Below are 9403 nucleotides of genomic sequence, written 5' to 3' on the forward strand. Positions count from 1 at the left end.
CAGGAAGTCTGGGCATCAGAGTTCCTTCCCTGTAGGGTGATCCTTGACATTCAAATCTAGTGATAGGAGGTGGCTGAAGAACCACCTCCTGTTGAACAGTCTTGATCCTAAGACTGGATAACTCACCATCTCTGAGTTTTTATTACCATTTTTTCCAAAATACCCATCCCGCCCAGGTGCCAGTAGAACTTCTGGTGGCTGCCCCGAGAAATAGTCCAGATTAGCTCGGCTTCCTCCCTCTCCCTCCCAACAGCGTATTCGCACTAGAGATCTGGTAAGCTCTCCATTCTTCTCACCTACTCTTGACCTTGTAGTGGTCTCAGCAGAGAAGTGGGAACTTCTTTCTCTGCGAAGAAAAGAGACTGGCAAAGTTCTCACTGCAGAAAGGCTTTGGAAAGGTGCCTATTTGGAAGAACACTTAGAGCCAGCTCCTGGCATCTCTGCTTCAACCAATGAGGCAAGGGTTCCAGGTGTCACCTCACAACACCAACGATTTCCTTTTGGCAAAGGTGATGGGGCTGGGGGCACGCCTCTCCTCATCCTCCTGGTTTACAGGACTGTGAAGCCAGTAGAGAGAGCAAGTGTGTGATATTGCCGTGAAAACTGCAGAGTGCTGGAAAGATGCTAATTCTCAGAGCAGTGATCCCCCACATAGAGTGAATGGCTTAACCCATTTCTTTCTCTTAAACTGTAGACACTCTTGCATGCTGGCACGTACTACGTGATGAGTGTGTCTCTCCACTAGGTTTGGTGCTGGAGCCTATCGTACGTCTCCCTCCAGCACCAGTGCAGGTATGCACACACCGGATCCCAACTTCCCAAACAAAGCAAGTGAGGCTCAAGGCAGTTCGAAGAGCTAATGCTTTGCAGACAGGGGATTTGAACTCACGTCTGTTGACTCTGGCCGCAGGGAACATCACCCTGGTCATCAATGTCAGTTATCGGTGGCTGATGCCACAGGGGCAGAACAGACGTGGAATGAGGATTTAATCAAACATGCCTCTGGAATGAAGCCTCCATAAAAACCCAAAAGGATGGTAAACACATGGAGATTTGGGGGAGTCATAGGCCTGGAGAGGGCAGGGAGGCTCTGCGCCCCTTCCCCATACCTACATCTGTCTATTCCTGAGTTATATCCTTTTATAAGAAACTGGTAATCTAGTTTTTAAAAAAAGAATGGGGGAGGATGGTGCCCAGGTGGCTCAGTCAGTTAAGCATCCGATTCTTGATTTCAGCTCAGGTCATGATCTCGGGGTTGTGGGATCAAGCCCCGCATCAGGCTACACACCCAGCTTAAGATTCTCTCTCTCCCTCTTCCTCGGCCCCACCCCCACCTCTTAAAAAGAAAGAAAAAAGATAATAGATGGAATGAGATCCAGACAAACTTTGCTCAAGTCCCTATATCCTTGGAAATTCCAGCCAAACCAAGTTTTTGAGGGTAGTTCCAATCTCCTCAGAATTCCAGGTATTTTGTGAGCAATAGAATAGAGTCATCCAAAGGGATGGGAGGACCGGGGTGACCCAGTCGAGCAGACTCATTACAAGACCAGGACCCTCAAAGTGATTTCAGGGCACACTGCGTAAGGCAGCGGTTGTCAAGCCCTAAGCAAGACAAAGACCACCTCCGGGACACGCTCTCACTCAGGCAGGGGGTAAATTCAGAGAAGTTTGCCTGTTAAGACTGCCGAGATGAATCTTGCTGTCCAGAACGGGCCAGGAAAATGGATATCTGCTACCCGATTTCACCAACTCGGCAAATAACTCTTCAAATCAAATCCCCATCTCTGAACGTAGATCTAAGACTGGCAGAAAAACAGCAAACAGAGCCCTTTTGAATTCCCCCCTCTACCGCTGACATTCAAACGACCTAACTCCCAGCACCGGAATGCGGACGGAATTGAGGAAACCTGCCACAGCCATGGCCAGGGACACATAACCGAGGATGAGGGTCTGCTCCCCTCCCCTCCCCCTCCCTAGGGCTTATTCCACACCCCCCCCCCCCATAAACACAGGCTCCCATTCAGTGTCCAGGGGATTCTGGTGGCAAACACAAACCACCACTGCTCCGCCCTCTGGGGAAAAAGCAAAACCCCATCCATCCAAGCCCAGCAACGTACCTAGACCTGCTGCTGTTTTGTTCCAGGTGGCAGGTCAGTCCTCCTGGGGAGCCCCGAGCCAGGCCCCCCTCTGCAGAGCGCTGAGCGGTGCTGCATGCTAAGTCCCCGAGGCCGACTGCGCTCCTCTGCCCGGAGCCCCGCTGTGACTTAACTACTTGTGTGCTGACTCACACCCCAGGCAGATCGCGCCCCGGGTGAGCCTGCTGCCGGAAAAACCTGGCACCAGCCCTGGAAGGTCACACCTGGAGCTCGTCACTTTGCACCCACGCGCGTGCGCACACACACACACACACGTGCATGCACATTCACTCGGGCACACCTGCTTCTCCTGTTTGATTTGGAAAAAAACACATTTGTCTCCACCGCACCCAGCTCCCAGTACCCAGGGGACTCTCCCACCTGGAGAGTCAGGGTCGTTTTGAAGGAAGGCGTGAAGCTCTGGTCAGAGGATGGCCCACTTGTCTAGAGAGGTTGTAACTACATAAAAAAACTGATACTAGGCATTTAAAGTTGGGAGTTTAAGGAAGCAAATAAGACACTGTTTCTGTTGCCCCGGTGGCCTTCCCAAGACAAAAGCCAACGTCCCTTTCCTGCAGTATAGCCTCTGTTTTAGTCTCCAAGGCTCCTAGAATCCAGAGGGAAAACTTCGCTCTTCCGACCGTTTGGGCCCTGGGATCAGTGGCAGGGAAAAGAAAGCAAAGACATGGAATGTTCGATCCGTTCTTGCAAGTGGGCGACATTCCACCCATCTCCCACACAGCAAGCACAAAAGCCTGGACTTCTTAAAGCTGGGGCCACCTTTCTAGTGCTTGTTGGGACACTTCCTTCGAGCAGCCTCTACGGGGACGGAAACTTGCCTCTTGGCCCAGGGCGAGTCCCTGGCTTTCCTCAGGTGTCACGGGGTCTACTCTGGGACTTCTGGAGGTAGAAGTTGGGTGCCAGGCAGAGAGGAGGGGGGGTGGATTGTCGAAGGCGGGCAGGAGATGGACGAACAGCCACGTGGGGAGCTGTGCCGGGACTTAGCACAGCCTCTGTCTGCAGCCACTGACCCGAGCGGCCGGGCTGCCGGCCGAGGTTTATTAGCTATGAATTGGGCTCCAGGCTGCGGGGCCCCCCTTGCCTGAAGTGCATCTACCTGGGGGGCCTCCGAGCCCCAGGACAGGGCGTGCGCATCCATCTGTGCACAACACAGCCTGCACACTGAATGCGTATTACTAATAATGTTAGCAAGAGCGGCAGCCTCTGTGTGGAATGCTCCTGGATGGCAGCAAATGTGCCGAATGCCATCCATACAGATGCTCTGTGCCGAGGACTGCTAGCTCGTCCACACTCTGTGTTCCTCGCTCCGTCCTGGCCTCCCTGCCGTCGGGAGTGGCCATTAGCTGAGGTCTGGCAATGGAGAGTGAGCACAAGTGACCTGCACCAGCCCGTCCTTGGCCCATAACGCCTTCCCACGGGAGCTCCTCCCGGCTCCAGCACAGACCTGGAGGGATGTATCGCAGTGACCTTGGATGACACAGAAAGAAAGTGGAAAACCTCCATCAGCCTGAATGACCACGTAGAGCTGCTGACCTTTGCCAACACTGTTTAAATTATGGGGGGAAATGGATGCGAACCTAAATAATGTGTTTTTCAAAATTCCCTTAGGGATACGTACGCAAAACGGTTGAAACACCGCTTGTCTACGGAATAAAGACTAGACTCCTGAACCAGGTATTCAAACTCACCCAGCCCAAGCCTTTGGCTTTGACATTTCTCCTTGTCAGTCTCCCACGGGGGCACGTGGCTCTCTGGATGGTTCCTAAACGTTCCTGCCCTATCCCGCCCCTGCTCAAACTTTTATTTTCAACCAGCTTTCCCAACTACTCCCCTCTAACTGAGTCATGCCTCCCTGGGACAGCTCAAAAACATAGCTGCAAATTCTTCGACACTCCGTTGGTGGAAAAGTGGGGATCTGTGTCATCTCCCCCCGGAAGCTGGGTGGGCTTGTGCCTGCCCGTAACGACAACAGACACCATGGAAACTATGCCATGTGACTTCTTCATCTGGGTCACAAAGGCCATGTGTCACTCCTGTGTTTCCTTGGAACTGCTCAAAAAGCAAAATTCAACTGAGTACATTTTAAAGATCCTACTGGGTTTATTCGGTGATTCATGTAATGGGCAGCATCCCATGTAGCAGAGAAAGGAGCTCCGCGTAATATCGTTGCATAATAATGAATGAGCATGTGAGTCAGGAAGAACGTTACCCGTGTCACAGGAAGCGTGTCTACAACTGTAAGGGACGGGAGCTGGGGCAGGTGGGGCTCCCTCCCTGCTTCTGCTCTTTCTGGGCACCAGCCCCTCGACTGTGATGGTCAAATAGTATTTATGCCACCCAATATTTATTCATGTATTTATTAAATGCCTACTATTTGCCAAGCCTACCCTTTTAGGCCAAAACAAAGTCCTAAGCATCTTCTCGTGATGTTTCCATTCTAAATGGGAGGAGACAGACAAAAAATGAAATTAAATGTAATCTGTTAGGTTATACGTGCTAAGAAGAAGAAGAAAGCAAAATAAGAGGTGAGTGAATGTTGTTGAACACGGTAGAATCAGAGAAGTCCTCTCTGATGAGGTGACATTCTAATAGACACCTGAAGGAAGTGGGAGACAGTACAAGCCATGTTTGTGCCCAAGGAAAAGCATTCCTGGAAAAAGGAGGGGCACACAACGATCCCTGGACAAGAATGTGCTTGCTGGGTTGAAGGGGGAGAGGACAGCCAGGGTTACCTGAGCAGGGAGACCAACAGAGGAGCAGCTGGACATGGGGCCAAGCCGCGTGGGGGGGACGTGCAGGGGACGGCGGTCAGGAAGGGCTGAAGGACTTTTGCTGTTGCTTTGACTTCTATGGGAAGTATTCAGACATCTGTGGGCAGAGCGTGGCATCATCTGGCCTCTGGAAAGCTTTCCAGTGAATCTATCACCCAGGATCTATGGGGAATAGACGGGGCAGAGAGGCGGGCTGAGAAGCAGCAAGACGGTGTAAAGGCTTTCATGACACCCAACCAAGAGGCTGCACGAGGGGCTGGAGGTGGGATGATGTGAAGCTGTCAGAACAGGGATGTGTTGGAAGGCAGAGCCCACAGGATTTCCTGTCGGGCTTCGAAGGCTGGCAGAAAGACCAGAGCGAAGAGCGATTCCACCGCCTTCTAGGCTGAAGACCTGGTAGAGCGCCATCGACCGTGGCTGAGATGGGGAGCCGTGTGAGAGGCGTGGGGCTGGTTAAAGAGAACAAGCATTGGGTTGGGGACATTCTTTAGCTCAGGACCTTATGAACACGGCTTGCTGAGATTGGCTGGGAGTGATCCACTGTCTGCAAAGTCAATGACAGGAGCAAATACCTACCAAAGGGTGCTGGGTTTTCAGTGGCACAGAGTGGACACTTTTTCTTTTGATGCTTATGTAGTGGCTTTGATGTGAATTAGAAATAGAAATTATAGAGTAAGGCTAAAGACATTTTTTAAGGAACTCACTGAAGGAGAAATACTAATTAAATATAGTACAAGTGATAAATAGTTACAGGGAAAAATCACGTCAGCTATGCACTAATGGGTGAACTTTGGGAAATACTGGTGTACAATTTAATATCCAATTAATGTGAGTATCTCTAAAGGTCAGTTTCTGAGAAGAGAAGGCTTAGCTATTGACTCTGCTCTGATTCGTCCAAATTTTTCTTCATCTACAGTTGGCTTATTGTCTTCCAGACTCCGTGAAGCCCCCACCCCTACATTTTTATTTCCACCCGAGGTCCACTTAGCAGTGGTGCGTCCTAGACCAAAAACCAGAAATAGCATTTGTAGCTTATTTTCAGTCTGTGTTCATATGTAGTTGTTCGAAGTTTATTCTAATTGGAGCTTTTACGATTGGATTGATGTCTAGATGAGAACACACTTTCCCTCGTAAACCCTGCACAAGGCCACTTGCTGCCTTGATCTTCCTGTGTCAGGACAGCTGAAGGCTGCAGACAGCTCTGCTCGGGTACCCAGCAGGTGCCCCCCGGGTCTGCCCGGCTCCAGTGACACGGGGGATCTTCGGTGCTTCCGCTGACAGCACGCGGTGGGAAGCATCCCTTCCTGCATAGGGTGGAAACTGGAAAGATATTATCCCCGAAACCCCAGAACACGAACCCCCTTAATACATGGAAGCCCTTTACATTCCACCCCCAGAACAGCCCGAGGAAGTAGCTGCTGTTATTCGACCCATTTCACAAATAAGATAACATCCAGGGCCCGAGTAGACACATGTCCAAAGTCCCAGGGCTTATTACATTTCAGCCCATCCCATGGGGACCAGGGCACACGGTGGAGCAATTCCGTGACAGTGGGTGTCCCTCACCCACTCACGGCGCACCCGGGACGCACTGAGGGACACTCAGCAGCAGCCGTTTCGGCTAACGCGGCGGCTCGGCCTTGCACGACAACGTGGGCAAGCTGAGCAGGATTTGGAGAGAGACTATGGGACCGAAACCCGTGTGGACAGAGTGGCTGCAGGAGGAGGGGTGGGGTTCGGGGAGACCAGGAGAGGAGAGAGGGGTTTCTAATGGGCACTCCTTACACGTTTGCTGTGATGCCCCAGTGACCTCAACGGGGCCTCAACTCTTACGTTTGCACTTGTAATTTTGATCACGTGTGACATGGCCTATTTCCCCGAGGCCGCCCTGTTACAGGTAGTGCTGTTCCTCCACGTGAGGCCAGTTACTAACCTGTACCTGGTTTGTGGGAATTATTCTGTATGCACTTTTCTGTATGTATATGATACTTCAGTAGAATTTATAAAATTTTTACGTTATACATCTTTTTAATTTTTGTTTGTTAACGTACAGTGCAATATTGGTTTCTGGAGTAGAATTCAGAGATTCATCACTTACCTGCAACACCCACTGCTCATCCCAAAAACATGGAACGCTTCATGAATTTGCCTGTCATCCTTGCTCAGGGGCACGCCAATCTCCTCTGTATCGTTTCAATTTTTAGATATATGTTGCTGAAGCAAGCACAACTCTATACATTTTTTTTAAAAGAATCTCTGATTCATTGACACCTGGGTGGCTCAGTCGGTGAAGTGTCTGCCTTTGGCTCAGGTCATGATCCCAGAGTCCTGGGATCAAGGCCCCCATCGGGCTCCCTGCTCAGCGGGGAGTCTGCTTCTCCCTCTGCCTCTGCCTGCAGCTCCCCGTTTGTGCTCTCTCTGTCTCTCTCTTTCTCTGAAAATAAATAAATAAATAAATCTTTAAAAAAATAAAAGAAAAGAATAAAAGAATCTCTGATTCGAGCTGTCTTAAATAACAAGGAACTTTGTTAGCTCACATAACTCTGAGGAAGGCAGCCCCACAGCTCGTTACTCCAGGGTCTAATTTGTCACCGAGGACCCAGTTCCTTTCCATGTGTCAGCTCTGTCCTCAGGGCTGCAGACATCTGGGTGTCATATCTAGACACAACCTTGCCCAAAGGAAGGGTTCGCTTGCTTGGTTTGGTTTGGTTTTACCTGGGGGTCTCTTTTTAAGAGCAAGAAAAATCTAGAAGCAGGTCTGGTCATTTCTTATAAAATCAAACATACATCAACCTTATGACCCAGCAATCTCACACCCGGGTAGTATTTACCCATAAGAGATTTCAACATATAAACCTAAGGACATGCACACGTGCACCCACATACACACGTGTGTGCACACACATGTGCACACGTGTGTGCATACGTACACACGGGCACACATACACACGTGTGCGTGCACATATGCACGCGCACACATGTACGCACATGCACACGATACAGGCACACACGTGCGTGCGTGTACATGCACATAATACATGTGTGCACATACACAACACATGCCCACAGATACACATGCGCACACACATGCGCACACACACAGGAAAACGCATACTAGAACCCTGTAAGCTGCTGTCTGCACAATATCCACAACTTGGAAACTGTCCAGCATAATCTATAGAAGAGCGGATGACGTCACTGTGGTCCATTTATTCAATGGCATGCGAGCCACTATTAAAGAGGAACGGATCACCAACACACAGCCACACGGATGAATCTGAACATATTACACAGAATGACATGAGCAGACGCAAAGAGAACATACATAGTGTATGGTGGGGAAAATCAACAGTGGAAAACAGGGCGGCTACAGGAGATGTTTGTCCCCGGGAGCTACCGTAGGGCGGGGGGCTGGCCGAGTGATGGGGAAGGGGTAGAACGGAGATGGTAATTCTGTGTTATGTTAAGTGTTCGAGTTACAAAGGTGCGTGCATTTGTCAAAACAGCAAATATACACTTAAGATTTATGTATTTCTTCGCCTATAAATTTTACCTCAAAAACAAAACAAAACAAAACAAAACTACCTGGGAACAAATTTTGAATTTTCATTCGCGATACGAATGCTCAAGTGTTTCAGAAGTGTCTGCAATTTACTTTGAAATGCATTCAAAAAATAAGAATGATTGATAGACGGATGAAAAGACAAACTGATTAATACGTGATAAAGCAAGTTATTATTAACAGTAGAAACTAGGTGGTGCCTGCGTGGGCTCTCATCGTGGAATTCTTACGAAGTTAGTGTAGACTTAAAATTTTTCTTTCTTTTTTTTTTTTAAGATTTTATTTATTCAACAGAGATAGAGACAACCAGTGAGAGAGGGAACACAAGCAGCGGGAGTGGGAGAGGAAGAAGCAGGCTCATAGCAGAGGAGCCTGATGTGGGACTCGATCCCATAACGCCGGGATCATGCCCTGAGCCAAAGGCAGACGCTCAACCGCTGTACCACCCAGGCGCCCCTAGACTTAAAATTTTTCATGATGGGGCGCCTGGGTGGCTCAGTCAGTGAAGCGTCTGCCTTCGGCTCAGGTCATGATCCCGGGGTCCTGGGATCGAGCCCCATGTCCAGCTCCCCACTCAGCAGGAAGCCTGCTTCTCCCTCTGCCTGCTGCTCCCCCTGCTTGTGCTCTCTCTCTCTCTGTCAAATAAATAAATAAAATCTTTAAAAAGAATTTTTCATGATAAAATATTAGAGGGGAAGAAGGGTTTATATGCACTGGGTTTTAAGATCACATAAATTTGTCAAATACTAGTTTAATGAAATTTAAGGATGTTTCTCTAAGGGAAGATTTGTTACAGTTTTAAATATGCTGACATGAATGCTAAATTTACATACGTGTGTGTGTGTGTGTGTGTGTGTGTGTGTGTCTAAGCCCTAACTTAGATCCCACCCCCTCACCGCATCAAAAGCTAACAG

The 9403-nt window shown here is 49.4% G+C and overlaps 1 non-coding gene across 1 annotated transcript; it reads right to left on the reverse strand.

Annotated features, from left to right (window-relative positions):
• Window positions 1-7048: 7048 nt before the first annotated feature.
• Window positions 7049-7154, reverse strand: LOC113259304 (U6 spliceosomal RNA). The gene has a single exon (XR_003317550.1). It is a non-coding gene; the product is annotated as a U6 spliceosomal RNA (small nuclear RNA).
• Between the last annotated feature and the right edge of the window lie 2249 nt (window positions 7155-9403).

The sequence above is a fragment of the Ursus arctos genome, unplaced genomic scaffold, assembly GCF_023065955.2.
Source record: "Ursus arctos isolate Adak ecotype North America unplaced genomic scaffold, UrsArc2.0 scaffold_7, whole genome shotgun sequence".
NCBI lineage: Eukaryota > Metazoa > Chordata > Mammalia > Carnivora > Ursidae > Ursus > Ursus arctos.